At 40.6% G+C, this 6,991-nt stretch overlaps 1 long non-coding RNA gene across 1 annotated transcript; it reads right to left on the reverse strand.

Annotated features, from left to right (window-relative positions):
• Window positions 1-6,152: 6,152 nt before the first annotated feature.
• Window positions 6,153-6,466, reverse strand: LOC116041385. Its single transcript, XR_004102939.1, has 2 exons — window positions 6,419-6,466; window positions 6,153-6,388 (listed from the first exon to the last, which is right to left on the reverse strand). It is a non-coding gene; the product is annotated as an uncharacterized LOC116041385 (long non-coding RNA).
• Window positions 6,467-6,991: the final 525 nt, after the last annotated feature.

Consider the following 6,991-nt stretch of genomic DNA (forward strand, 5'->3'; position numbering starts at 1 on the left):
GTTGTTTGAATGACAGAAATATGTTCAAATGAGATCTTAATGAGTGCAACAGTTTGTTAGGATCCCAAAAAACACAGATTAAAACACTAAAACGAACACTGATCTATAACAAACAAAAGGAACAATAATTAACTTTGGATAGCCTTAGTTTAATATGATTTAACAGTAGTTAAGAGGAGACATGCTGTGTGCACAAGGTTGAGATTTATAATAACATGTAACTTTCTGTATGGATTATAGTATGGTTTTAAGGTTAAGTTGTTTTTACATGTAACATTTCGGCTCGGGGTAATGGCAATCAGGTATTTTATCTGCTGAACCATTACATTTATTTGACAAACCAACCAGATTTAATTGGCAAAGTACATCATAGGCTACACTCCATCTGTATATTCACTGATAAACAAAACATATTCAAAAAACAAATAGTTCATAAGCCTTTGTTTGACCAGTTAATTACTGAACTGATCACACAGGTTTACTTTTTTCTTATTACCCATAAGTAAGATGTGAACAATCATGACAACATCAATCACACAGCTAGCAGTTTGAGTGAGGCCCTGTTCTGACCTGCTTTTAACATCCGTCCTGAGTGATCAAGTGGACAGCTCTAAGTACGTGTGTTCACACCTGGCAGTAGAATGTGTCTCCACATGCGTCTTAAGTGAGCGCTTGTGATGGGATCACTCAGGACCGATGTTACTGCCAGGTGAGAACGGGGCCATACTGTCTAAAGAGATTCAAAACTACATTTACATGTCTATTGTTCATGCTGGAGATACTAAAAGGTTGTCCAAATATTCCTACTAAAACAAATCTGCTCCACTCTCCGCAAAGAAGCATACAGCCATATCCGGATATCAGAAATCATGCAACATACACTCAACAGAGCACCTACATGCAGCAAACTCAACAAATATGCAAAAGAGTGTGTAGAGCCCCCCTGGCTCTTTTTCAGCATGCTTTCTGCATTTTCCCTGCTCTTGATGTGGTGATGAAGAAACCAATGTGGGTGGAGAAGGTGGAGAGAAATGGAGATAGACATTTAGACAAACAGAAAGAGAGAGATAAGAAAATTACAATCATGTGGAGCTACAGTACATATTTGTTGCCCTCTTCTTGGATGAATGTGTGCTTGAAAACAACTCCAACCATTTCTCTCACTATGACTCTAGAGTCACTACTCGCTCCGAAGCTAATCGCCGTCACTCTCTCACTTGCTCTGCCACCACACCCCCCCCACACACACATGCCGGCCCTGCTATTCTCTTAAAGAGATCGACTCACACACCAACGCACAAGTATAAACTTCAGGCCACTTACGTAGGCTACGGAGAAAGCTCTGCGTGGAACCTCCACAGGTTCATAAATCACGCTTAACTCATGTATTTTGATGGTCATTGCAAAATCACAATCATTTATGGTCAAATTGGCCATTGCATATTTCTGTCCCACAAAAGACACTATGAGACACAACGCGACTGTAGGGATTATGTTACTATATATAACATAAGGCTGAGAATACAGGACAAATCAATTCACAATCCTTTTTTTATTTGTCAGACGCTGGATGTCCTTGTGTGTAGACTGATAATTCTGCTCAACAATCAATAGCCCATATTACCATGATTCTGGTGAGGAATTAAGCAGCAGAGCATGTTTAGTGGATGAGGGAGCAGCTGCTGGGATCAATAAGAAGGGTCGCTCTTAGAAGGTCATCCTGGGACACACACACACACACACACACACACACACACACTTTTACCAGTGTATCACCGCCACCAATCGGTCCCAAAACGTCCCAGTTAAAGAGGAAATGCTGTAAACATATTCTTTGTAAATCTTTACAATCATTCCCTGAAAGAACCAAGCTGATCTGCCTTGTTGCACCATCCACATTTTCTTCGAAACATGTCATTTTCAGTGTGTAGCTTGCTAGCTAAAATAGCCTATAGCGCGAGTTTGAGAACGGCAACACACACAGAGAAAGGAGGGCGAGGGACACGCCGGATGTCAGGCTTTATCCTGGAAATGTATTTAAGACCCCGTTTTCACCTGGCATTAACATCCGTCTTGAGTGATCAGATCACAAGTGGACAGCTCTGAGAACAGGTGAAAACACTCTCAGGAAGCACTGAGATGGTATCGCAAAAAATGCATTTGGAGGTGGTTTGAGTGGCATGTGTCCACATTCAAATTGCAGTGAGAACGGGAATGTGTCCTGTGTCCACATTAAAGACCGCCTACTCAACTGTGAGCAGAAATACGTAGACTTGCCTACTCATTCAAAGTATTTCTCATGTCACAGAAAGTGAATCGTGTGTTTGGATGTTAGTAGTGTGTCTGTGTTTTTTGTTCCTGCATGCTGCCTGCTCCCATATCCCCGGCTCTCTGCAGCGCTGTTGTCTTATGTTATCTTTTGTTATTTATTAGTTTGGCATTACCAGAGCTACAAAGCACTATCTGGAGTTGACAGTGAAATGGATGGTCAAAGCAACTGCTGTGAAAAGGTTTAATTTCCTATAAGTTCTTCACAATAAAAGTCCTACGTTATTTGGGTATTTTAATGCTTTTATTATGAAATGGCAAAATCAGGAAATGTTGGGACTTCATCAGCAGTAACTTAACAAGACTCCTATAAGCAAACATGAAACGTAAAATAAAGCAGAAATAATAAAAACTAAACTTCAAACCACATCGATTCAGTTAAAAGCTACAAACATACTGAGAGCTGACCACACCGAGACTTTTAAACACGTCTATCTCTCCTGCACAGGTCCCGCCACCTGTCAGTAGATCTCCTCATGTCAAGACCCTTTTATACAGGCTACAGTCTATGGTCGGCACATAGATAGACTGTGGGCATCACTTTTTCATTTTTCACTAGATTTATGTGAAAGTAACAACTGACATTCTATATGCAAACAGAAATGATGTACGTGTTTATTTACATATAGAGCAGGGAAGTGAGATCCGATCATAAGTGGTCACTGAGGATGCATTTGGAGACACATTCTACAGACAGGTGAAAAAACTTGGGAAAGCTGTCCACTAGGGATCAGATCATTCAGATCAGATTTTAATACCAGGTCAAAACAGGCCCTAAGAGTCTCGTCACCTTGTTGCAGAGATGCTCAGTCTCTGGCTCGAGTCCAAGTCAAGTCTCAAGTCTCTCGTGGTTCTAATGAGTATTGTATCATCTGCTGCATTCCATCCAGGCTGCTCAGAACACTGCATAGCTATATATAAGGAATTTAAAGCATGTAATATGTTATTCTGACTCATTTATCTATTGGCATACAGTATCAGCTTTGATTAGTTGTTTGGTATTTAATCAGTGTAAACAGGCTATTGCAATATGACAAAAACACCAGGAATGCTTTACTTTCAAGTTAATAACTGTATTTTGCCTTGCAACATGAACATACAGTACAGTGCAAATATTTAGATACCCAGGAAAATATTGCTAACATTAATAACTAACCTATTTTCCACCTACAGAGCACAGCCATGTAATGTCTACAACTATTGACAGCCTATAAACTACTGTAATGCTGCGTTCCAGGCAACCCGTAACCCATGTTTTCATAACCTAGTGCCCTGGAACGGCAGTCAAATCCGTAACTTACTACCCGTGAACTCGTACCAGATCGCTGTACTCCCAGTTACAGTTTTTGACGTCACACACACATAAACAACAATGGCGACCCCTGTTGATGCTGTGCAGATGCTGGTGATTAACGGTGAGAAATAGAAATATATAGACATAAATAAGCAACGTAAAGTAATTCCGCACATTGTAATCAAAACAATACACATACGATTGTGTACTACTACAGGTTATGTTTATTAAATGAAGCCCAAAATATGTCACCGACTAGAAATCGCTAGTATCAGCTAGTGCTAGCTAATGTCAACGTTAGGTAGCCGCTAGCAAAGATTTGTCATTACCAAGTTGTAAGTTGTGACTTGAAGTCGTAACTTACAGGCTAAAAATTGTGTCTGGAATGCAGCATAAGTCAACACATCCCCCAGACTCTCAAACCTAGTGTAACGTTAACTAAATTAAACTGTAACGTCACATGATCAACAATAAACCCGTACCTGGATTGCAGCCGACGGTAATAATTAACGTGGTGGCAGCCAGCAGGATGTTAACATAATGTTTAACGTAATGTTAAATCCCCCAAAAAGTTTAGCAAACAAACAAACGAACGCTCACCTTTTCCTAACATCTAGCGAGCGACAGTCAGAGTTTACCTCCAAAGGTCGTAGCTAAAGCAAGAAGCAAGCTAACATTAGCTGACCGACAAGCGAAACATGTTAGCTAAGCTATCATGGTGTGTTTCAGGTGCCTGATAAAACGAGACGTGGTTGAGCCAGAATCCTTTATCTTGATACCACATATTTAGCATTCAGCGATTCTGTTGTTTGGGCCTTGTTGTCTGAAGTTTTTGAAGCAAAGCTTCTGATGAAGGTGCTGTTGACATGTTTGTTGTCCTCTCTCATGTGTGGCCACGAGCAGCAGATACGTTACATGTTACATAGGTGGTGATGGTGCAGTGGATGTGACACATGCCTTTGGTGTGGGAGACCTGGGTTCGAATCCCACTGTGATACATCAACCAATGTGTCCCGGAGAAAGACACTTAACCCCTAGTTGCTCCAGAGGTGTACGACCTCTGATGTATATAGCAATTGTAAGTCGCTTTGGATAGAAGTGTCAGCTAAATGTAATGTAACGTAGGTAGGTTATAGGTTACACTGGGAGGGGAATAACATTCTGCTCATCAGACATTTCCATAAAATAAAGATTGTTCACGAGTTCCGCATCTTGAGTTGAGTCCGAGTCTCAAACTCGAGTCCATCTCTGCCTTGTTGTCAGGGAGTTTTAGCCAAGATCATTATCCTCCCTTATTTTCCTGTTCAATGGCTGCTTCACAAAACTGAAGCGTTCAAGTTCAGAGGATGCCCTCAATAAAGCAATGGCCACTGAAAAATGCCATATAAATAATTTGCTTTGTCTTGATAATACAGACAGAGCACATTTAAGTCCCGCCCCCACAGGAGGGGAAACAACTCTCCGCTCTCCATTCACTTGTGTAGCGTGAAGGTTTCCTCCTCTTCTATTCTGTCTGCTAGCAAACAACAGAAAAAATGCATAAAAGCTGTTGTGTGGTGATATTCACTACCAACAATGTAAAGAACCCGGAAAACTGAGCTTTTAGAAAGACAAAAATGGACACAGACATGAGGAATCAGCAGGGAGAATGGGAAGACTGTGTGATCTGACACTAAGCTAACAACATGCCCAATGTGACGTTTGTTAGCTTAACTTACAGAAATATAGTTAGCCTCAAACTGACATTTGGATATTTTACTTGGTAATAGAATGCTTGCTGCACAAGTAATGTGTTGCACAGATGAGAAGACAGAGGCTCCACCATGCTTCAATAGATGCTTCAGTACATAAATAATCCTGTCCTGTCATGCTCTCTGAAGCTCACATTGGTGTGTTTCTCTTTCAGCAGACAACCATTCACAAAATAGTGACATCATAATGGCTACCAGACTGCTCGCCATGCATTTACCTGTAATTGCTCTCTCTCTCACACACACACACACACACACACACACACACACACACTCACACACACACACACACACACACACACACGCACACACACACACACACACACACACGGAGGAGTATGTGTAGTAATAGTAGTGAAAACATGAGCACATGAGTATGAGAGGCCGTATAGGAAATAATTCATACTTCTGTCTTACACACACTATCATAATCTTGCATATACACCACTATACTCATACACACACACTATTATAATCCTTTTACATGTATGTATGAGAGTTGTGTGTGAGAGAGTATACTTGAAAAGGAAGTTGGTTTGATCAATCAGGAAGACTGTAAATTCTCACTTCCTCATTGGCTAAAGGGGCCATTTTAAATTACAGTATCATTATCCGGTGGGCTTGCTGCTTTGAAAGTACAGCTAGCACCAACTCAGAGGAACAAGGAACATTTAAATCAAGCAGCAGAAACTTTAAGGACAAAAACAACCTTGTTGGACGAAAAAAATTATTCTTATCTTATTTAGTTTCTTTTTCAAGGTCAGTTTTTGTTTGTGGAAGTAAATGGTAATGAGGAAAACATTGCTATCTTTTTCACTGATACACTGCGGTGTGTTCAGAGAATTGTGAGGGAAACTGACAATTTGGGACATGACAGTGTCATTTTGGAAAGATTAATTTCTGAGCTCAATGGTTATACTCGGACAATCTCTTTCTTGCTCTCGATTAACCAGCAGTTTGAAGAGGATGACAATCAGGGAAGCTTTGGTGTAGAGCTGAAGATCTGTGTCCAAACCTGACGGGACCCGACGGGACCCGATGGGACCCGATGGGACCTTCATTTCTATCATTTTACACGGGCTTGCGCTCCGGGCTCACGCTCCAGGGTTGCGCGCGGCAGTGCAGAAGCACTGCATGTCTGTGTCTGTGCGTCTCTTTGTGTGTCTGTTCGTCTGTATGTGTGTGCATGTCTGAGTGTAGGTGCTATGAAATGCTATGTGCTGTGTTGTCTTTCTGCACCTGCTATTCCCACACAAAGTTACAAAATTGTTACATTTCAAGTACTTTTACCTGTTCTGATTAAGTTCTAAGAAATAAGCACCAATAATGATCAAAAATCTTGTTTCTATTTTTTTTACCTTTTTCATAATTGAATTTCCTTGTTTACTCACAAAAAACGAATATGATCATATAATCTCACAGGAGTAAATGGCAAATATGAACCATAAATGATGTATAGATGTCACGGGGCGGAAGTAGATTTTATTTAAGCATGCTTTAACTTAGAAGTGTTGTGTTTTTACTATTTGCTGTGTTTTTATATTGCATGCTTTTATTTTGAAATGTGTGTGTGTGCTTTTAATGTTGGTTTTACTTCCGCCAGTGAACATTTTAGCAA

Source organism: Sander lucioperca, chromosome 3 (assembly GCF_008315115.2).
Source record: "Sander lucioperca isolate FBNREF2018 chromosome 3, SLUC_FBN_1.2, whole genome shotgun sequence".
Classification (NCBI taxonomy): Eukaryota; Metazoa; Chordata; class Actinopteri; order Perciformes; family Percidae; genus Sander; species Sander lucioperca.